The sequence below is a fragment of the Lemur catta genome, chromosome 6 (assembly GCF_020740605.2).
Source record: "Lemur catta isolate mLemCat1 chromosome 6, mLemCat1.pri, whole genome shotgun sequence".
Taxonomy (NCBI): domain Eukaryota; kingdom Metazoa; phylum Chordata; class Mammalia; order Primates; family Lemuridae; genus Lemur; species Lemur catta.
The window spans coordinates 75,189,232-75,213,516 of record NC_059133.1 but is presented as its reverse complement, the minus strand read 5'-3'; the positions used below and the strand labels follow the sequence as shown (position 1 = coordinate 75,213,516).

Here is a 24,285-nt window from a genome sequence, read left to right as displayed (position 1 = left end):
TTTTTCCAGAAAACTTAATTCTTCAATACCTTAGTTAGTACTCCTAAAGATAGATGTTTTGGCCAAGAGAGAGGGAAACTCCATGACAAGTACTAAGAAACAGCTCTGAGTTCATGTTTTGTGTACTTAAAGTCAGAACTACACCAGTGCAAACACACAACCACCTATTTGTCGTTAATCCGTCACTAATTTCCCCTAAAACACACTTGCACCTGCAGACTTCCTGGAGGTTCTTGTTTATTAAAAAAATTTTTCCTTGGGGGGAATGTCTTGAAGTACAGGACTCATAAGCACCTGGAGGCCAACAACTAACTGCAGATGTCTGCCTGAAACCAAAGATTTGATCCGGTTTATGAAACCAGCATGGTATGTCCTAACAAAACAATGATCTACAGAGATTATACAGTTTGAAATGTTTTTAATTCTGAAGATATGAAAACCCTATGACTACAAAAGGCTTGGGAGATTCTGAAAAAAAGCATAGAATGATTTCTATCTGCATACTCAAGAACTAGAATTTTGGTTGACATTAAGAATTTTGTTTTATGCACATTAATTCTATGTTGTTTGAATATAGTAAGAAAGTCTGTGATGGTCTCAAAGGTGGCTTAAGTAGAGAAGAAAAGAAGGTTCTTTGTTGTCATACATTCAGAATCTGTATTATTATTAATAATTCAAAATTGGACTCTCTAAATTTTCCTCAGAATTTAAACTATCAGTTTTTTAAAATAAAAAATATCAATATTTACTTTAAAAACATCTCTAAAAACTTCTTGGCTACATAAAATCTAACCTGTCAAAGAACAATATTTGGAATAAGTCAGAATTATTAAGTATATTTTCTTTGTTTGATAAATTGTTTTTCATTTAAAACAAAAGAGGAAAACAAAACTGTTTTCTTAGAATCAGCCAAGATGTTTGTCTTAAAGCTATTTAGTTTGCCTATCAGTAATTTTTCCTTTCTGATTCACACAGAAGCCTATACTATTGCTAACAAACCTGACCATTTTGCTAAATTACTACAGTTGCACTGCTGCAAGTTAGATTCTTTATGGTACTGTGTAAAAATTAAGCATTTAGCAGGCTTAGTCACACCGCATAATTGCAAAAGTTCTTAAGTCTAGGTCAACTTGAACAAGTTTGTTCTTGATTTATGTGCTACCTCCAAAAATATGTCAAGGTATTTATTTGCTTTCGGAATAGTTTGCATCTCCCTTTCAGAGGAGAGGCGAAACATAGGTTGTGACTGGCGATTGCCCATCCACCTGCAACTCTAGGAGCTGTTTTTTTGATTTTTGTCACATGGATTTAAAAAAATGTAACTCTTATGATCACTTATTGTTTACTGATGCCATCTTCTCAGGTTTGTTCTGAACTATTTTCTTTATTTTTTAAGCCCAAGAACTATGAAGCCAAAACCTTCTGCTCCTCTGATCAGCTAAATGCAGGTAATTAGGTGGCAATGCCCCTTTAAACCCAGGTGTGAGTACACCAGTTATAATTCTCAGACTAATCTGCATCTAAGAGTTATCCTAAAGAATGTCCTGACCCATGCTATAAGATTTTCAGGAATATTTACTGGGAAAAAAAGTCCAAACTCTGAGCCAACTATCCCACAATCTCTTCATCCATAGACACCCACTATCATGCTGTTCACCGAGGTAGGGTGATACAATAGAGGACTGACTGATCATAATTTATGTAATTTTGCTTCAGGAGAACTAAGAGGCATCTCACAATGGAAGAGTCAAAAAAGTTGTTTTTTTTTAAACTGATTTCTGAACACTGCTTCAGACAAATTCTTTTCTATTGCTATCAATAGTACTTTCAGTTAACTGCAGAGAATGAAAACAAACCCATCCAACGAATAAAGCAACATATTCAGAAAGCATTGTATTTTTTAAAGAATGTGATATATTCTCTCAGATTCATCTAGGAACTGATAAAATGCCAGCGACAAAGGCAAAGCTGCCAATTGAGATTATTAAATAATGTTTCCAGGCTCTCTTTTCCCCTCTAGCTGAGTTGATCAGCTATTGTTGCTCTGTAGGGTAGAGCAAGGGTGACATTCACTCCTGTATTGTGCCTTGTTTGGCAAGAAGCTGATATTTGGGAGGGATGAGCTGATTGGACCACTTTTAGAGCAGATAAGAAATGACACACACCTGCTCAGATGCACACAGTGTGCTAAGGAGTAAGTTTCAGACACCACTCACCCTTCTCCACAGCTCTTTTGAACTAAGAAAATTCAAAAATTAACTGCATATAACCAACTGAAGCCATAAATGGATTGAGTGCTCTTTAGGAATAGATAAAGCTTTTTTCCTGAACATTTGATTACTGAGCAACCAGAGAGAACGCTGCCAACCTAGCCTTGAATAGGAGCCTAGGGAAGTTCTGTTCTAACTAGGATTTCAGAAAAGGTATCTTTTTAGCTTTATTTTCATAATAATATTTTCATTTATTTTCGTGAGCAATGGCTAGACCAAATGGCTATTATGGACTGTGCCTCCTCCAAAGTCACAGTGATCTAGGGATAAGAACACAGGGCTTCATGGCCCCATCTGCCAGCATCTAGTCAGTCTCCTCACTGTACTTTATCCTCCATTTTTTTGCCACAGTTATCTTTTTAAAATTCTAATCTAACCATGTTATCTCCTCACTGTAGTTTATCCTCCATTTTTTTCTTTTGCCAGAGTTATCTTTTTAAAATTCCAATCTAACCATGTTATCTCCTCACTGTAGTTTATCCTCCATTTTTTTTTTGGCCAGAGTTATCTTTTTAAAATTCCAATCTAACCATGTTATTTTTCTGAAAGTCTTTGATGGGTGCCCATTCTCTTAGAAGATAAAGTCAATCCCCTCAGCTCTGCCCTCGAGACCTGTCATTATCTGGTTCCAACTGGGGTTTCCAGCCTCTTCTTCTTTGACCCAGCTTGCCCTCAGTCACATGAAGCCTTTCACTATCTCCTGAACATAATCACTCTTTTTTGTGGTTCTCTCCACCTGGAATGCCCTCTCTCCACTGAGGTCTACGCATCTTACACAACAACCCCTCTAGGGAGTCAGTCCCTTGTCTTAGCTCTTCCTATTTCTGCCCAGAAAAAAAAAAAAATCAATGCCCCCACTTTGAACTTGTCACATGGCATTTTTGGTAGTTAGTTACACACTCCCCAGTTTGTCCTACCAAGTTGTGAGTTCCTTGATGAAAAGGATAATGTATTATTCCTCTTTATCCTCCCAATTTCTTGTGCAGATGTGGAATATAACCCTCATTTAATAATTGTTGAATTTTAAAGTGTATGTTGAATAGCAAGTTCAGGCAGGATCTGATGCAGATGTTTTGTGATAAGAGTTTTAGACTACTTATTTATTTTTGGTTCCCATTACTTATTCTGGGAGAGCAGCACTGCCCAATATAAATATAATGTAAGCCACAGATGAAAACCACATATATAATTTTAAATTTTCTAGTAGCTACATTAAAAAAGCGAAAAGAAACAGGTAGAATTAATTTTAATAATATATTTTACTTAACTCAAATATAGCCAGATATTGTCATTTCAACATGGCCTTAACATCAAAAATGACTTGTGAGATATTTCACATTCTTTTTCTTTTACCGTCTTTGGAATTCATGTGTATCTTTCACATCTCAGTTCCAACAAGCCACATTCCTGTACTTACTAGCCTCATGGACTTGTAGCTACCATGATGGACAGCACAGCTCTGAAGATGCCACTTGTATTCAGGACGTTGCTGGGTGCTCCTTGACAACTGCTTCAAGGGAGGGATGACAAACTAGAAGGATGGGAACAAGGGCTTTTTCCCTGGCTTTTGAGTTTTAAAATTCTAGGCCCTCCGTGGGGGAAAGGAAAGCCTCAGGCAGAGGAAATGAAACAGATTTGGGAGAAAGCTTATGATGCAAGAAGAAGGTTGACTGTGGCATCCTCCCATCCCACCTCACCCCCAGGCAAACACAATCAAGTGCCTCGACAGACACTGCATGTGCATGACGAGTACACACACGAGCAAAGATTCCCTAGCCTGGGAGTGGGGAGAATTTAAGGGGAAGCAGGAAGTGAATAGACAGTGTGGGTCCTTGAGAAAGAAGGGCTTATACCCTTCTCTCTTTCTCAGGTTCAAAGTAGGGGAAACTGGAATCCAAGCTGGTTTGGAGGATTTGAGGGCAATGGAGACCTGAGTCCCCTTTCCCAAGAAGAGGTTAGGGAGTTGGCTAGTAGAAAGGCTGCTATGCAGTGTATCCACGCAGATGGACTTGTGATGGTCTCACAGAATTTCCACATGCCCTTGGAGCTTTATAAACACATCCATGTGCCCAAGAGTAGCCCAGATGTGGTGATGGCCTGTCAACAGTCCCATTGGGTTTCCCGTGGTCCTTCCTTTTTGTGAGGCAGAAGGATCCCATGCCCCAGAAGAGAGAGCTAAGTACAGAGAAGCACATAGACAGAGACAGGCAGATAAACAGAGTAAACATGCAGACATGGAGAAGCCCTATGGTTAGGAAGGGGGACACCTGAGCAGTGACCTATGTGAACATGGCATCAAAGACCAGAGAGAAACAGAACAGCTGGACAGATGTCACCTGGATAGGTGATGACTCTGATAAGATGACGCCCCTCTCAGGCTTTGATACCACATAATCCTTCCTGGAAATCAGACACAACTCCTGGGAGAGGATGACAGGGCTAAACTGACTGCGCTTAAGCTTCTCCCACCTGAAGCTTGAGGGTTTATAATGAAAATTAAGTTCAGTTATAGAAAAAGGAAGTTAAACCTTTTACACAGCCCATTTTGTGGACTAAGATTCATGACCACCATTTGAAGGATATTCTGGGCTCTCAGTGACTCAGATATATATTTTTAATAGTATTTAGAAAATAGTCTTACTATCACCCTTAATTATTTTTTTATTTAGGAAGGCCTTAATGTCACAAAAGAACTCTGAAAATATTTTTAATTGTACATTATAGCTAACTGTAATTAACTACATGTCTCTAAGTGTCTACTAGATTCATAGAATCTAAAAATTAGAAGACAGATGCTTTGGCATGTAGTAAAGGAATGGATGGAAATTGAAAATTGATGGTGTTGATAGTTGAGAAATGTAGGGTCATTGAATTTAACTGTTTCTAGAGCTGTAGAGACGAGATAGTCAGGAGCAGATACAATCTGTCTACATGGCATCATTGTGCCTGTTTACTCTTGCTACCTTGCTCTAGGAGTTATTAGAGAGAGAAGAATGGGAAATATAACCTGTACAAAATGTGGACACTGTGGTAGATTTCTTATAAAAGAGGAACTAGAGATCACAGGGCCTAAATTCAGAGGAAGTGGGTGGTGCCCTTTGCCTAAGCTCCCACCCACCCAAATTCTGTGGTCTATCTAACCATCTCAGGTGGTTGGAGTTTAGGGGGCTGGAGAGGAATGTAGGTAAAACAAGCCTAGACTAAGGATAGACTATAGTTAAGAGCCAAGATTTGACAAGGTGAGAGATAAATGCAAAAGGTATGGTGAGTCTCAAAAAGATTTATGTCAGACATGTGACATCCTCTTATCTTCCAAAACTAAGAGAAATAATGAAAAACTTAGTGGTTGCAGAATAAAGATCTTTAACCCACTATCTCTGGAAAAACTTTGGCTCTAGTCATCCTAGGAGTCCACCTGACCCAATTAGTCAAGAGAAGATAGATTCAAAACTTTCAAAAAAGCTCAGAAACGTACAAAAGAATCAGCAGGGAAGTGACACACTGAGAACATTCTCTGAAACCCTACCTCAAATGACATGACTTCTCTGGAAGTTAAATATATTGAAAATCTTTAAAAGAACTAAGAAAAAAAAAAAAGAGAGAGAGACTAAATTACCAGGAAAACAGTTGTCCCTAAATAACGGTGTTGCTTATTGCCTCACAGGGCGCTTGCTTCTTTCTACCGTCTGCCCAGGGAACCCGCCTTCTCCCACCCCACACCACCGCCAGGGGCTTATTGAAGCCTCTTTTTTCCCTTTTTCCTTAAATGAGATAAAGGAGAGAGAAAGTAAATGCCCACTTGTGGGATGGGACAAAGGAACACAGAATAGTAAGCAGACATTTTTACTTGACTGTCAGAAGTCTTTCAAAAGATCTAGTTTTAATGATTATTGCTTGTGGAGGGAGTCGCAAATGCTCTTTTTTTCTTAAAAGGTAAATTAGCAACTTCAAGCTTTCAGAGGAAAAGAAAAGCTAGCAGGGAAGTTTGGGAGCTCGAATCAATACGAGCACAGAACATTCCAGAAGGCATGACCATGTCAACATCTCTTCCTTGGAATCCAGTTGATTTTCATGTTAGTTGTATTAGTAGTATTAGTAGTGGTAGCAGTAGTAATAAGTGGAGTATTGAATATTTGTTAAGACTTTATTTGTGTTAGGTGCTATAGCAAGCACTTTTATTATATATTGACAAATTATAGTTGTATATATTTATGGGGTACAAAGTGATGCTATGATTCTTGAATACAATGTGGAATGATTAAACCAAGATAATTAACCTATACATCAAATATTTGACAATTTTTGTGATGAGAAGATTTGAGATTTACTCTTACTGATATTAAAATGTATAGGATTGAATTATTAGCTGTATTCATCACACTGTAGAATAGATAAAAAAAAAAAAGAATTAAACTTATTCCTCCTGTTTAACTGAGGCTTTGTACCCTTTGATTATCATCTCTCCATTCCCTCTAGTGCCAGACTCCACCATTCTACTCTCTACTTCCATGAGTTCGATTGCTTTGGATTCCACATATGAGTGAGAACATGAGGGTTTGACTTCCTGCATTTGGCTCATTTCACTTAGCATACCTGCAACAACATGCATGGGATTGTAGCAAGCACTTAACCTGGGCTATATAATTTAGTTTTTATTATCACTATTATTATTATTATTGTTCCAGTTTTACAGATGAAGAGACTGAGGCTTAAGGAGCTTAAATGACTTTGTCAAGGTAACATAGATAGCAGGTGGCAGAGCCAGGAATCAGTCCTTGAACTATGTTGTTATTTACCTTAACACTCAATTTTATCTTAATACTGAGTGCTTACAACAACCAGAACTAGATACATAATTTGCAAGGCCCATTGCAAAATAAAAATATGGGCCTCTAGTTCAAAAATTATTAAGAAAGTCAAGATGGGGACAGCAGAGCATTCAACCAAATGTGAAGGCCTGTGTGGCTGGTAGCAGAGGTCACATATCCACCAAGCTGGCACTGACTACATTCTAACTTCTGGGGATACAAATGTCAACACTATATAGTTCATGTCCTGTCAGGAAAACAGACATATAACCAGGAAATTTCTATGCACAGTGGTAAGATAAGGCCACAGAAGTCAGAGACAGAGCAACCACCACCCAGTCTGGGCTTCTGGAAATGCTGGTTATTGTTCCTTGTGAAGGCAGTAATGGAGTGACCTCTCTTGGTTGGTCCTATCTTTCCCACTCTTTTCTTTCCTTGTCTGGTTGAGAAATATGGGACTGAGAGATGGAGATAAATGCCAGCCTTACTACCGAGAAGCTGACAGAAGAACGTGGCTTCAGACGTGTGGCCGAATGTACTTGCCCCCACGCCACTCCTGAAGGAGACAGGCAGCCGCCCGGTGGCAGATGCTGTGGGACAGTTTGGAGCCCTGCAGGCTGTCAGGGTAGTGGGGGACTTGGTCCATGTGGCCCATTGCACAATGGAGAGGAGGACAGATCCTCTCTGCAGGGTATGCGAACAGAAGTGTGAGTGAGTGGGGGACAGCTGTCAGGAGTGGTGTCCAGTGAGGCCCCTCTATACAGAGTCCCAAGGAGAGCAAAGGAGTGTTTCTCCCAGCAGGGCTTAATGAGCTTTGTTTTAGGTAGAATGGTTCGCATTTTAATCTGAGTACCAAACCTTTACCTTCTGGCATTTTGCAGGGCCATCGAGCAGGTTGAAAGTGCTTTGTTCTGTTTTGTTTTGTTTTACTAAAGTCCATGATCTTTCCTATAATTGTATTATGATTTTTGAGGAATGAGAAGAGTGTCTGAAATCAGAATATCATTCTCTCAATTGTTTTTAGTCCCCAGAGAGTAGGGAAAGTCTTTCTTCTCTCTAGATGGTGGGAAGCTTCTCCTTTATCCTTTTAAAAGCAAAAGGTTTCATTTTAATGATCTGGGTTAGATTGGAGAACAACAAGGCTTAGTGAACAGGGATGGGTCTGAATGGGGTAAGTGGATGAAGACACTAAAGGCTTCTTACTTACAGATGTTTATTATTCCAGTAATTAGGAATTAGGAAACAAAGTTTTATTTTTTTTTTTTTTATTTTTTTTTTTTTTGGTTATATAAAACTCATGAAGAGTAATTTTATTTTATTTTATTTTTTTATTTATTTATTTTTTTTAATATTTTTTTTTATTTCAGCTCATCATGGGGGTACATAAGTTCAGATCATATACATTGTCCCTGTCCCGCCCATCCCCCCGAGTCAGAGTCCCAAGCGCGTCCGCTCCCACTCTCCAGACAGTGCGCCTGGCACTCGCCATGTATTCATACCTCGATCCCCTCCCCCCCCCTCCTCCCCGGGTCTGCACCCTCAAGCATGACCATTCCCCAGAGGGTGCGCAATGCACTCGTCATGTAGGCATACACCCATCCCCTCCCCCCACCCCCCCATCCCAGTCTGGTATCCAATTGGTATCCTTCCCTGATGTACATTTAGGTGATGATCAGGGAAACCAGTTTTCTGGTGAGTACATGTGATGCTTGTTTTTCCATTCTTTGGATACTTCACTTAGTATAATGGGTTCCAGCTCTCTCCAGGAGAACCAAAGAGATGTCGTATCATCGTTATTTCTTATAGCTGAGTAGTACTCCATGGTATACATATACCACAGTTTACTAATCCATTCGTGGATCAATGGGCACTTGGGTTGTTTCCACATCTTTGCGATTGTGAATTGTGCTGCTATAAACATTCGGGTACAGGTGTCTTTGTTAAAAAATGACTTTTGTTCTTCTGGGTATATGCCCAATAATGGAATTGCTGGATCAAATGGTAGGTCTACTTGAATCTGTTTAAGGTATCTCCATATTGCTTTCCATAGGGGTTGCACTAGTTTGCATTCCCACCAGCAGTGTATGAGTGTTCCTGTCTCTCCGCATCCACGCCAACACGTGTTGTTTTGGGATTTTTTGATAAAGGCCATTCTCACCGGAGTTAAGTGGTATCTCATTGTGGTTTTGATTTGCATTTCCCTGATGATTAGGGATGTTGAGCATTTTTTGATACGTTTTTTGGCCATTCTTATGTCTTCTTTTGAAAAATTTCTATTCATGTCCTTTGCCCATTTTTTGATAGGATTGTTTGATTTTTTCTTGCTGATTTTCCTGAGTTCTAAATAGATTCTTGTTATCAGTCTTTTATCTGATGTGTAGTATGCAAAAATTTTTTCCCATTCTGTAGGCTGTCTGTTTATTTTCGTGACTGTTTCTTTGGCTGTGCAGAAGCTTTTTAATTTAATCAGGTCCCATTCGTTTATTTTTGTTGTTGCTGCAATTGCCTTAGGGGTTTTCTTCATAAATTCTTTGCCTAGACCAACGTCTGTGAGAGTCTTTCCTACATTTTCTTCTAGAATTCTAATCGTTTCCCATTTAAGGTTTAAATCTGTTATCCACCGTGATTTGATTTTTGTGAGAGGTGAAATCTGTGGGTCCTGTTTCAGTCTTCTACATGTGGCTATCCAGTTTTCCCAGCACCATTTATTGAATAGGGACTCTTGTCCCCAGAGTATTTTTTTGTCTATTTTGTCAAAGATTAGATGATTATATGAGGATGGTTTTATATTTGGGTTTTCTGTTCTGTTCCACTGGTCTGTGTCCCTGCCCTTGTGCCAATACCAAGCAGTTTTAAGCACCACAGCTTTGTAGTATAGTTTGAAAGGCTTCTTACTTACAGATGTTTATTATTCCAGTAATTAGGAATTAGGAAACAAAGTTTTAAAATATTAGACTCCATAGTAAGCTTTCATTTTCCCTCTTTTTAAATGAATGTTGTGAAAATGTTTCATTTTTGTTTGTTTACTGATAGTGTGAGCAAATTCCAAGGATAGTTTCCCTGGTCTCTGTGTATGTGTGTATCTAAGACAATATCTCTCAAAGTGTGATTCTTAGACCAACTGCGCCAGAATTACCAGGGGGACTAGTTAAAAATATATATTATTAGTAGCAGTATTAGTATTATTTTTGAGACAGGGGCTCTGTAGCCCAAGCTAGAGTGCAGTGGCATCATCATACCTCACTGCAATCTCAAACTCCTGGCCTCAAGTGATTCTCCTGCCTCAGCCTCCCAAAATGCTAGAATTATAGACATGAGCCACTGCACCCAGTCTAAGCCACTGCACCTTAGACTTCACCCTACTAAATCTGCAGAAATCTATATACACACACATATGTATATATGTATAGTATGCTATGCTACTTAGATGACTGTTTTGCAAATTGGAGTTTCAGAGGCCCAGAAATCCATTTAAAATGACTGATCTCTGATAATATTCAGTAACTTATGGTGCGTGTGAAGTGGGGAGCAGAGGTAATGATGGTGCAAGGATGCGATGGAAGAAGTGTCCACCTGTGGCTGGGTGGTTGAATGAAACTTTGAGCAAAGGAAGGAAATAGACTTGAACAGAGGGAAGGGAGAAGGGAAGGATGTTTCAAGTGGTGAGAGGACAAAGGCTAGGGGAAAGCTACTCACGAGTCCTCTTCACGAGACAGGAGATCTGTAGTTCATGTGTGGTTGGGGTGGGAGGTGGGGACGGGGAGCAGATGGATCCCTGACCTCAGAGTTGAAAACAGTTGCTCTTTCATGGGCCTGAATAATAGTTACCCCTTGGTCCTCCATAGATGGTGTACTTAGAAAGAAATGATGGATAGAGATGCTCTCTAGGAAGGAAGGTATTACAGTGACATATTGACCATACAGTCTCTTTTGTCTGCGAGACCAAAGAAAATGAACAAATCCATTTCCAAGCCTTCTTTGAAGCCATAATTTGGGGCTTTTCAATAGTTCTAATCTGGGGGCTTCACTTTGCTCTCAGTCTGCACACCAAGTCCCACACAGCTCTTTCACCCCCTACCTTGTGAGCACCTGCCGTTAGCAGCACCTTTCCTTGGGAAAGCAGAACCAAGTTTGAGGCCTGTTCTGGGGTTGAAGTCAAAGCTGGTCTGTCAGTCAGCAAGCTGGAGGTTAGTAAAATTAACTCATAAACCCATGACCTTGTATTAGAAATACATTTTAAAATTTATTTACAGGATTCCTGACTCCTCCCGTTTTATATTTTGCAGCCAGGGCTGAGCATGTTTTCTGTTTGAGTTTATAGCATCATTAAAAAGAGAAGGGGTAAGCCCACAGTGGGGACTGTGTTTTTATTTTAATATTATCTCAAAATATCACACATTATAAAATATGTACAGATGAAGGTGCTGTTTTATTTATTTTTACACCAGATTATTAGCCCAAGACTGAGGTCCAGTCACAAGGCTTATGAACAATCTTAGAAGAGCTGCCTTTCCTTGCCCAGGTGCAGGAACACCGAGATGGCCTTTGACATTTGGGCTGGGAAGAGAGCACCTGCATGACTGCCCACGGGCCATCTTGCATTGCATCACTCCCTGTCCCAGACAAAGTCTTTTCTTCCCCTTCTCCCCTTTCTCACGAGGAAATTCATTTGCTCTCTCCTCCGAGAGATATAAAAAGAGGGTAGTATAGTTGGTTGAGGGCATCTCCTTTGATCCTGGTGCCACTCAGGAAACTCTAAAAGGACTCTATTATCTGGATCCACACAAGACTTTCCCACCAATTGGCTCCATCCCGGGGTCCCTTGAAACCACCTTAACATTCAGTTCTTTTTCTCAAGGACTGCCTTACCTGAATTCTTTTCCTCCCTCTACTTCTAGAAATGTGCATACTTGGGGGTGTGTGGGGGGTGGTATAAGGTAGGAAAAAAAGATCAGAGGTCAGTGAGATGCTGGCAGCATGTCTTCTAGTACCGAGAAACCTGTATGTTGAGATTTGAGCCTCCCAGGTGAATCATTCTGGTTGCTGGGCTGCTGCGGTGAGTGGCAGTTCTGGCTTCAGGCAGAATTGTGGGGAAAGAGAAGTTTGTTTGAGTGTCTCCTACATTGCTGTACACACCCCTCTCTCTCCAGAGCTCTCTGTATTCTGTGGTACCTCTCTCTTCGGACAGACAGAACAAGGGATCATATAGACCAACACAATGGCATTTGATTTGGACTCTGTAGTCTTCATGTTTTCTCAATTGGCACGATTTCTCTTTATCATAGCAATCTCATCTTATATGATCCTATAACTCTTAGAGCATTTACCACAAACTTAAGCATAAAACTCAGAAAGTGCTCAGTAAATATTTGTTCATGGAGAACCAAGTTTTTTTAATCAAAGAATAAAATCTCTCATGGTGACATTTCAGTTATTTTGACATGAAGATGCAAGTCATTTTGGGGAAAGAAAGCCTTTTTTATACTTGCAGTCACATCCATGGTGTTCTTACAGTGTGCAGAGAACCAGAAACTTCTCAGAGCTGCAAAGATGTCTATTGGGGCTGTGATGGCTCAAGCCGTCTTATTGCAACGGTTGTAGCAAATATGAGGCCTAAATATTGGGTGAAAAATATAGAGGGATTTCAGGTCTTCTGAAGATATCTAAATTACTTTTAGATCTTTAAAAAAAAAGCCTCTTCCCACCATTCAGAAATAAACAACTTTTTTGGAATCAGGAGGTTTATAAATGCTAATATTTGCATCCTTATTGGTGTAGGCCCCTGAGAAGCATATACAGAATATCTTTTTAATAGCCATGGACCCCATTGTCTAATTACTTGCATTAATACTTCTTTAAAAACGTACACTTTCATAATGATTTTTATAGCGGACTCTAAACATTTGTTTAAGTGTCATAGTTTCTTAATCCCAACTAGTATAATTGATTATTAGCTGATTTTTCCCTTGTTGAATTATTATTTTTATTGCCAGCTAAAATTACTATTTTCATTTGCGTCACAAAACTTTTAAGTGGTTTGGTAAAGTATGAAAACATCGCAAAACTTCCCTTGAGGTGCATTAGATACTTACTGGAGTAATTTTTATTCCTCTGAGTAAAAAATGGAGAATTTGGCTGTCCTATGAATTCTTACCTCAGCAGATTTTTTTGGACAAAGATAATTGCCATAACAGAAATTATTTTCCTTATTCTATAAGGGTCAGTTTCTAGTATAGAGTTTATTCCAGAGACATTTCTGCTTTACAAAATGCATAGGAAATAGATCCAGAGATCTTTGGAGATTGTAATATGGCACAGTAGCTAAAGAAAATAGTGATAATTATTTTCTCGACAACTTGCGCAGTCTTGTCACTGTAAGAGGAAATGCTAATTAAAAGCTAGAATATTTAAATATATGGTTTCCTTGTAGCTGTGCAATGTTAATTAAAAATGGAAGGATACCTTTTAATTTTTAGTTATTTTTCACGGTTTCTAGGTTAAATTTCAAATTACAAGAAGTTCCTCATTTTGATTTATAGCTCTTCCTGAAATGGGAACATATTTCCATTAGAAAGAAAAAAAGTAGGTCAAGAAGTTAAATAAGAATCAACAATGCCCAATTCAAAACCTTGAGGCCAATTTATCTCACTGCGCCTCTGGCCCCTGTCATCCCTGGCCAGGACCCAAATGCATACCTCTTGAGCATCTATTTCCTTAATGCCCAGCCTGGAATGGCACTGTACTTCTTCCCCTGACCTATTCTTTTTCCACTGCGCCTTCTGAAAACCCGTTTCAGTATGTACCAGATGAAGTCCTGTTTTTTCCTCTTAGCAACAACCTGTGAGGTGTTTTGTTGTGTGAATGCCTAAATGGCCCCACTTAGAGGCTGGGGCTCCCGGACCTATGGGCAGACTGATGCCCAGAGAGAACTGGGAAAGAGCTACAGTGCTCTGGATAAGAAAGGAGCCGGGATAGATGTAAGGGCCAGGAAGAAGGCCAAGTGAAGTGTCTGGAAAGAGAGAGTGAGACTCAACAGTTAGTGGTCCAATGAGTGACTTGGAAAGATTTATCTAATGAGTATCTTTGGAAGGAAAGGCTATGTACTGAGTGATGTAATGTCCATGTTCAGTCTTCTCAAATTCTTAAGCAAATTGTATTCGTTTAGCTGATGCTCTAGGTAGTAGTTTTTCCTTGGGGGAGGGGAGAATGTGAATAAGTGCAGAATCTTACCTCATGTCTGGCATGAGGCAAAATATAAAGTTGCCTGCTATCTAATGTGTCCCAGAAAAATTTTTCAAAGGAATGATCCACTGAGAGAAAATGATCCATTTTCTCTCCCCTAGTTTACTTGATTCACTCTCTTTGGTCAACTTAACCCTATCTGTGGCTTAAACTACTAATAACATGTGTAGATGATTCTCAAGGCTGTTCTCTAATCCAATCTGCTCTCCAGAGCTTTGAGCTTGTATATTCATTTCTACCTGGATGTTTATAAACCTGAACTTCATCTTGAAACTTCCAGGTTCCTCATCAAAGTCAACATGTCCAATTCACAATTGCGTGAAGTACCCCAAGAATGGAAAAATAAGCACCACATGTACTCACCATCAAATTGGTTTCACTGATCAACACCTAAGTGCACATATAGTAATAACATTTATTGGGCGTCGGGCAGATGGGAGGGGATGTGTGTATACATACATAATGAGTGCGATGTGCACCGTCTGGGGGATGGACACACCTGAAGCTCTGACTTGGGGGTGGGGAGGAAGGGCAGCATACGTAACCTAAACTTTTGTACCTCCATAATACGCAGAAATAAAAAAGAAAAAGTCAACATGTCAAATCTGAACTCCTGCTCATTTCACTTCCCTTCGTCCTAAACCTAGTCCTCTTCAGGGTTTCCCCAGCTTAACCTTACCAGTATCTATCAAGCATTCTAAAGCAGACACCATATTAGCCTCCTTCTTTAATCATCCCACTCAGTCATCAAATGCTATTGACTTTAACCTCAATACCTTATAGCCCCTTGTAATTAGCCCTTTATAATTCCTTGCTTAGAAAATTGCATGAAACTTAGTATTCATTTCTCAAAGGATGACTTTTATGTTTGTATTCCTCACTGGTCTGTGAATTTCATGATGGCAAAGACTATCTTATTCATCTTTCTTTAGCTATCTCTTTCTCTAGAGTCTAGCATTTAATGTGGTGGATCAGTTATCTATTGCTACATAACAACAGACCGCCCCAAAACTTGTAGTCTACAAATACCACCTCTTTATTAGCTCATGATTCAGTGGGTCAACAACATGTGCAAGACTAATCTCTGGTGCTGGTCTCTATGTCATGTGACATTGGATAAACTCACTCACAAATCTGCAGTCAGTTGGTGCATCAACTGGGGACTGGGCTGGTTTTATTTGGCCTCGTGTACATGTCTGGCACTTGCTGGGGCTATTGGCTGGGGTATCCTGGTTCCCTGCCACATGACTCCTCATCTTTAAGATGGCTTGCCCAGGCTTCTTGGTATGGCAGTCCCCAAGCAGCAAGAGGAGAGCAGAAGCTGCAAGGTCTCTTAAAGTTTAGATTCTGAAGTTGTATAATGTCACACTCACTACATTTTTAAAGTCAAAGCAAGTGACAAAGTCAGTCCAGTTCCAGTGGGTGGGGAAATAAACTCTACCCCCTGAAGGGAGGAACAGAAAAGTCATACTGCAAGGAGTGTGCACATAGGGAGGAATGATTCACTGGGGCCACGCATCGTTTCTGGCAGAGTTAAGCTGCAGAAATGTCTGTAGAACACACTGAATGGACGGCTGGGTGGATGGACAGATGAAAGGATGGGCGAGAGGCTAGAACACCGGATTAGGAATCTTAGTCCTGATGCTAATTTTCACTAATTATTTGACCCTAGGCAAGCCACTTTACCTGTTTTACTTGTGTTTCCTCACTTATAAAATAAAAGTAGGGGACTGGATGTAGTCTAAGGCTGTCTTTGAGCTAAATTTTATGATTCTGTAGCTATTAATCATATTACTAATATTACGCCACAGGTAGCAAGAATTGCTTTCTTGACATGACTTGATTCATCCACGGGTGCTAAGGAAAAATCATGTTGGTGCTCATTTCATAGGAACATCCCAAATGGAGTTTCTATTGTTAGTCAGCCAGCTAGAAGTAAGAACATGCCCATAATAGGCATTCTTTCCACCCTATTTTTTTAAAAATTAATGATTCCTTTGAAATGACTATCAAGACTTTCTATTTAACACTATTAAAAATGTAATCCCTGTCCTGAAATATAATATAGACTGTACAGGCTTCCTGTCCATTCATACTCCTTAATGGAGACAGTTTGAGAAATATTGTCGGGTACTTAGAAAAGATTAGGTCTGCTTAGGATTGTACTTAACTTTGCAAAATACTTTCTTTTAACTCTTTTCAACTATGTCTGTGTTTGGTTTAAATCAAATAAAACATGTTGGCCTATGAGTTTGCAAAGGCTTAATTGCCAGGTATCGAGTAAGTTATTTCCTTTGCACACTGAAAATAATATTTAATCTTTTAACCCCCTGAAAGATCTTCAAATTACACAGTTGGATAGAGTATAACTATATAAATATTATTTGGGTTTTACTTTGCTAATTCCTTCTTTAACATGAAATAGCATAAGATGCTGTTGACTTTTTCAATTCTCTGTTAGATATCAATTTATACCAATGGCGGTAGGATGGATGGTAAGGGTGGAAGACAAGGTTGGTAATGGTCTTAGGGGTTCAAGGTCATTGTATCTGACTTAGTCATTTCAGACAATTAGTCATTTGATATTCTCCTTGAACTAGTCTCTTCCTATATGATTTAAGGCTGGTTTTATTTAGGTATCTTCTTTTTTTTTTTTTTTAAAGAAGCCTCCATAGAAAAGAGTGCTAATAAACCTTGAAAGAGAATCAGATACAACTAGTTCCTACATACTCTTACATTGGTTAAGTCCAAGAGCTGTGTTAAAATGAGCAACTTGGTTCTGTGAGTGGAGTGGCTTACAAAATGAACAACCGAGTTATGTGACTCTTGCTTTTAGTGAATGACAAAACAGCTAAAAATATAAAGCATTAAAATGGAGCAAGAAGGATTAAAGCAGAGGTCACATCCTGAGAGGAAAAGAGCTTGTGGGGGAGGAAGGGGGTGGTGGCATGGAAGGGAATGGGGGGTAATGTCCCGCTGGAAGCAGATGATGCCATGAGGTTCAGCAGGTCATTAATGCTGACGGCACATCCTGTGCTGAGGTAGTCACTGCTGTTACAAGTTTAAAATAAAAAAACGTCATGGGTAAGTAATGCACTGGAGTTTTGTGTAAGGGTGTTAGTGCTTCTTGGGGGAGGGAGGGAGGTGAAGGTTGGAAGTGCAAAGGAGTTAGCTTTAATTAGCATTCAGATGGTTTTCTAGACATCCAATGGCATCTGCTTAATTCCTTGAATAATGTCTTAGTCTTATGCATGGCTCACTCATTATATGGTAATCTTTATTGTTATTTATTTATAATTCTTCTACTTCCAAATAAGATTTGAAGCAATTTATTATAAAAGGCACAAATGTAATAAATTTCTTAAACTATTAAAAGGAAGAATAAAAAGTTAGAACTAAGCATTAATAGAGATAAAGGTTAAGGGGAAAATAATTATATTAGAAACAAACAGCTAAGGAAAGTTACTACAGCTCTGAACTTCTTAATGGTCAAGCCAGGAAATTTTGATAAATTTTAAAAAATTTTTCTTGGCTTCTGAATAATTTTAAGAGAAATTTAGGTCATTTTTTGAGATGAGCATAAGCAATTTAACAACCACATTAAAGCAAATTGTGAGAAATGATTGAAGAAAATCTCATCCAATCACTCTAACAGAACCATTAACTTTTGTTTTCAAATACATTAACTTCTAGTCTTTGTCCTATGCAAGCACATCTTACCATAGGGCAATAACACTACATTTATATTCAGCCTTTTTTCCATAATGGACAAATATTCTTCAAGTTTCACCGATGACTACATATTATATTGTTTTTAGACTGTGAAAGTCAGTCATGTTGTTATAAGGCCCTTCATTTAACCATTTCCATTTTCCTGACCTTGTTTCTAATGTTTTACTATTGTAAAGAATGCTGCAATGAATGCCTCCATACATATACCTTTTTTTCACTTCTGATGAATTATTTTTTCATTTAGTCAATAAGTATTTATTGAGAAATTTTTTGCACATGTCAGTCACAATTGCAATGCAGTGGCAACACAGAGATAAATATTTTCAAGGTACAGAGGAAGGGTGTATAACTCTACCTGGGCAAGGAGACACCAGAAAGGCTTCAGCGAATGTGATGTCTGGACAGTCCCAAGGAAAAACAAGTGATTACCAAATGTCTTTCCAGGTAGGTTTCATCACATCATAATGTTGATATGGTAAAAGGTTTCTTCCTTTTCTACATTCTCAAAACTATACTGATATTTGTGTCATCATTAAATTAAAAACATATTTTAGATTGCTTAAAATTTACCTCAGAACTGCTTTAATTTACTTCGGTTACATTTGAGGACATTATAACATCTACGTAGAGTCTGTTCATGACCATGCTTTTACTTATACGGCAATACCTGGCAGAAAAAATGTAGACTTTGGAGTCCCATTTAAAAGATGCCTCTGCCACTAACTAAGCTTAGGTAAGTTACTTAATCTTGCTTAGCTACAGTTTTCTCAGCAGCAAAACTACAGTAACAATACTAGACTTTGCATGATTATTGAAAAGATTAAATGAGAGAATGAATAAAACGTCTGGGATATAATAGGGGTTTTCATAGTAACTATGATTGCTTATATTGGAATATCGACATTCTCCTTATATATTTCAAAAGTTCTTTATATGTATTAACTCTATGTCCTATATGATGTTGCTCTTCTATTTTCAACTTATAGTATAAGAATTTTATAGGTTAAAAGCTCTCTACTTTTATTTCCTTTATGTTTTAAAGTTGGGTAAGTTATTGTTCTTCCACAGTTTTTTTAAATATTAGTGTTTCTAATTGTTTTTCTATTGTAAGATAATATGTAATTCTTTAAACCATCTGGGATCTATTTGGGTTTATAGCAACTTAATGTTTGACATTGCAAATATCAGTTGAAATTTTATACATATTTTTCTACAATAAAAGCTACTGCCTCAAGACATGAGAGTTCAATGTTGCTAGTGTTGTCTTTTCAGTACCCAAGGCTACAGATTTCCGAAGTAAGAAACAATAGATCTGCAGCTTGTTGAGATAAACTTTTAATATGAGACTGAACACCTGATGTGAGATCAATGAAATCATAAAGGCTGAGATAATATTTGCAGAATTATTCATGTCGACAAACATTAGTAAGCTTTGTTCGTTGTGTATTTACTTGTCATAGAGCCTTATAGAAAAGGTAAATATTTCTTAGAACTGTCTCTGTTATAGTCTGAGTCTAAAACCTTTAATAAAAGTCCTGGGCAGCTACAAGGCCTAACTTACATAGTCTATAAATTTAAATTCTATTTTTTTGAAATGGCATCTTATTATTTTATATTTAAGAGCTGAAAGATAAAGGACGAGTAACCCAACTTAAAAATTAGTGTTTTGTTTAATGGGAAAAAATCCTTTTGCAGTCTAAGCTTATCTATTTACCTACCGCAGCTTTGAACTTTATATTAGAAGTTCTCAAATTTGAAGATCTTTTTCTACCCCATATGCCTTTGCAGTTGTTAGTCTTTCTGCCTATAAAGGACTTTCAATTTTTAGAGGTCTGATCAATTTCTTATCCTTCTAGACCTAACATAAATACAAAAACTTCTCTAAAACTTTTAGGTATTATTGCCTGACTCTCTCCCTTGGTCACCTCTGGAGTTTTTATATACTTTCTCTGTTGCGTGAAACACATTGGATGTGCCTGGGAGGCAGTATTCACTGACTTTGGAGCAAGGACTCTTAAATCAGATGCAGACTTGAGTTCTAGCTCCTCCATTTACTAGCAATGTAGCCTTGAGCAAGTTAAGTGACTTCTCTATGTCTCAGTTTTCTCACCTATAAAATGGGAATAACAATAGTATCTGATAAAATTATTGTGAGAGATAAATGAAATGATGCATGTTAAACATTTAATCCAGTTTCTGACACATAATAAAGACAATGCATATGCTAGTTACTCTTTCCTTATATAGCTATATATTATTATTATAACTATATATAACTATACTGTATATAATAATATATGGCAGTGGTCCCCAACCTTTTTGGCACCAGGGACCAGTTTCATGGAAGACAATTTTTCCACGGACCAGGGGTGGGGAGGACTGTGAGATACTCACTTGCCACTATAAAGCCTGCCAATAGATGCAGATTAATTGTCATTTGCCACTCACTGATAGGGTTTTGATATGCGTCTACAAGCAGTTGATTTATTATGGTCTCTGGGCAGTCAAACCTCTCTGCTAATGATAATCTGTATTTGCAGCCACTCCCCAGCGCTAGCATCACCACCTCAGCTCCACCTCAGATGATCAGGCATTAGATTCTCATAAGGAGTGTGTAACCTAGATCCCTCGCATGTGCAGTTTACTGTAGGGTTTGTGCTCCTATGAGAATCTAATGCCACTGCTGATCTGACAGGGATTACATTTTTAATACTGTTAAATAGAAAGCCTTGATAGTCATTTCAAAGGAATCATTAATTAAAAAAAAATAGGGTGGAAAGAATGCCTATTATTGGCATGTTCTTGCTTCTAGCTGGCTGACTAACGATAGAAACTCCATTTGGGATGTTCCTATGAAATGAGCACCACCATGATTTTTTGCCCAGCGCTCACCTCCTGCTGTGTGGCCCAGTTTGTAACAGGCCACGGACTGGTACCGGTCCACGGCCCAGAGTTGGGGACTGCAGATATACAGTATATAACTATTACCCCCTTGGTTATCTATTGCTGTATAACAAATTACCCCAAAACTTGGTGGCTTGAAACAACAAAGATCTATTTTCTCAGTTCCTGTAGATCAGAAATCAGGGTGCCAATTAGCTGGGTGCCAATGGCCCAGGGTTTCTCAAAAAGCTGCAATAAGGATATTGGCTGGGGCTACAGTCACCTTAGGGATCTGCGGGGGGAGGATACATTTCTAAGCTCGCTCATGTGAACACAGGCAAGAGTCAGACTCTTGTTGCTGTTGACCAGAGACATCAGTTGCTTGCCACAGGGGCCACTCTGCAGGGCAGCGCCTACTGTGACAGCTAGCTTCCTGCAGGACAGGCTAGAGAGAGAGTGAGAGGGGATGCCCAAGATGGAAGCCACGTTTTTTTTGCCATCTCATCTCAGAAGTGACAGCCCATCATTTTTGACGTACTCTATTCATTAGAAGCGAGTCCCTAGGTCCAGCCCACACTCAAGGCCAGGACATTGAACAAATGAATACCAGGAGGTAGAAGTGTCAGAGGCCGTCTCAGAGGCTGCCTGGCCAAAGGAGCGCTGAGGCTTACTTACTAATTTTCGTGTTTTTATGTTTTCAATGTCTGACGTAGTATCTGGCTAGATAAATCCTTACCCCTATGGCTAAGATTGTCTTAGTTCTGGGAAGGTGTGAGAGAGTCTTAATTATCGGTTGCCCACACAGTGTTGTTTTTGTTGTTACACCTTAGGGGAACAGCAATTTCCAAAGCAAGACAACATGGAAAGAGGAAGAATGCTGGCAGCGGCCTGTCCTACCCTTTGTAACAGGTGGGATGAACCGCAAGCTAGCATGTGCAAAGAAGGTTAAAAAATGGGGGAAATTCACACACATCTTTTGTTCATCTAAAACAGGCGCTGGGCATAGTACTTAATCTTTCAAAGTCTCAGCCTCTTCACCTGAAAAGTGAGGCCCTTTACCTCACACAACTGCTGTGACAATTAAATGAGACAAATGAGTGTACCATGCCAAGATGCCAAGATGATATATGAAATCTTAACTGGTGCCCACCCATCTCCATTGCCCTCCATTATTTCCCCTTCTCTGTCCCAACCCCTGCCCCTTCTCCCTGCAGCCTTGCATCCGGGTAGAAGTGTGGCAGAGAACAAAGGAGGGAAAAAAGGGAGTCTCTTTTTGTTTCAAAATCCCACAGCCTTAGGGGAATGGAAAGGACTCTGTAATTATCCAAATTGTTGAAAGCCAGATGAGTATTAGGGTTCTCTAGATTGTCACCTGGATTCCCTCCAGGGAAGATGGGGCATGCAGGGTAGCCAGGCACTGGTCCTAGATGCCAGGTGAGTTCTGAAACCTGCCTTGTCCAGAGGACATGTGCTTAGAGCCCCCGGACACCACGTAGCCTTAGAAAGGGAACGGCTGTGCAGTGAGTCTCGGCAAAGAAGGCTATAGAGAGCCGCACAGGGAATCCCACACTCCACCCTAGCAAGAAAGCCACAGCATGTTTGCGCTGCTCCAAAGGGTGGCACCGGAAGTGGCCAGGACACTGGAGCTCTGGCTGTCTCAGGAGTGAGCTGGAGGATGCATGCCTGAGGGGCCACAGAGGACTCAGCAAAGACAGACACACTGAGACCCAGGCACATCATCAGGCCCTGCACCGGCTTGAGGCTGTGTGAACCCTCCGGTGCTCCATGCAACCCTTGAGAAAAGGGGATTCCAACCGAACTGACAAATTTCTGCAGCTCCCAAGAAATAGAAACTCCAAACAGACATAAAGTTGTTACAGGGAAAACAAAACTCAAGAAAATATTTTTCTTGCACATCAGGCTTGTGGACTGAGACGTATATCCACTATGTTATTTTAAAAGCTTCACATTGACGTGCAATGTTAAGTAGTAAAATGAAAACAACACCGGAAATCTAGGTGCTGACGGGTGTGCACTGCCCTGGAATAGCATCGTATAAGGGCTCTGAAATGGAGCCTGGCTGTTAGGATTCTTTAATTCCCTATTCTCAGCCTCAGAACAGTAAAACTGCGGCACAGCTGTTCTGCTTGTAAAGGGCAGCTATGTAGGGCAGTTTTCCCAGAAGCTTTCTGTGTTCCCAAATCAGCTCCATAAAAAAAAAATAAGTGTTCTAAATATCAGGCACGTCGATACTGACAACCACAGCAAATTCAGCGCCAAACGTTTTTATCACCGCGGCAGATGGTGGCCTGTTTGTGAAACAGCACTTCACAGAGCAAGGATGCCCTTCCACACTTGAAATAGCCGAGCCCAGCTATCATCCCTAAACTCAGGGGCAGCACCCGGGGCTGAGACAGGGCAGCGTGACTCTTGGCACAGCCGCCTTGTGGAAGACCACCATTCCCTACGGGCACTGTCTTCCCTTCCTTAGCTGAGCATTCCGTATTGATTCAATTAACTGATATTTATTCGACACCCTCGTTGGGCTGGTGATACACAGTAAAAAGGCAGGGCACCCTTCCTCCACAAACTTAGATAATTCTTATAATATGGGTTAGTGACAACAAACCTCTAAGGTAAGCAGTATCCTTACCCTCATTTAACAAATAAAGGAACTGAGACTTGGAGAAGTTGGGGAACTAGCCCGAGGCCACACAGCTAGGAAGAGGCAGACTAGAATCCGGATCAGCCTGGATCCGAAGCGCACGCCCCTCACCTCCCCGGCCCAGCGTGCCGGGGGGATGGAGACCGGCAGGTCGCGACTCCCAGGCAGCGACCCGGGAGCCGGGACCAGGCACCGCGTGAGAACGTGAGGGGCCTCACCTGTCACAGAAGCGTGGGGTTCCTAGAGGCAGCCACGGTTAACAGAAAGGTTGCCGCGCTAAGCGCGAGTCGGAGGGTTTGCGCTAGGTCCTGGGTCGTGGAAGTCGGTTTACTGCCTCCATGCAATCAACGCTCAGTGCCTATGTTGCCTCATATTTTCCCTCTGTGGTGCAAGAATAGCCTGGATTCTCTATCAGCCATCTTCTTACCCTGAATATAAACATGGGATATTCTGGGTCACCGTCCGCGGGTACCACCTCAGGGCTGAGGCGGAGGGTGGCCGGGCCGCCGTCACGCAGGCAGCATGTGGCCTCGGTCCAGTCCCGGGTCGGTGCTGTAACCCCTCGCCCGGGAACAAGACTGTGGGCGGGCGACTGCCGGCCTCCATAATGCCGGGGGAGGTGGCTGTGGGAGGCCACGCTGGCCCCGCCTGACCCACGGCCGGCCTGTGGCCTCCCCGCGAGTCT

The 24,285-nt window shown here is 40.2% G+C and overlaps 1 long non-coding RNA gene across 1 annotated transcript; it reads left to right on the top strand.

Annotated features, from left to right (window-relative positions):
- The first annotated feature begins 325 nt into the window (after positions 1 to 325).
- LOC123639897 lies at positions 326 to 18,445 on the top strand. The gene is made up of 3 exons (XR_006735832.1): positions 326 to 366; positions 1,397 to 1,448; positions 18,381 to 18,445. It is a non-coding gene; the product is annotated as an uncharacterized LOC123639897 (long non-coding RNA).
- The last annotated feature ends 5,840 nt before the right edge of the window (positions 18,446 to 24,285 follow it).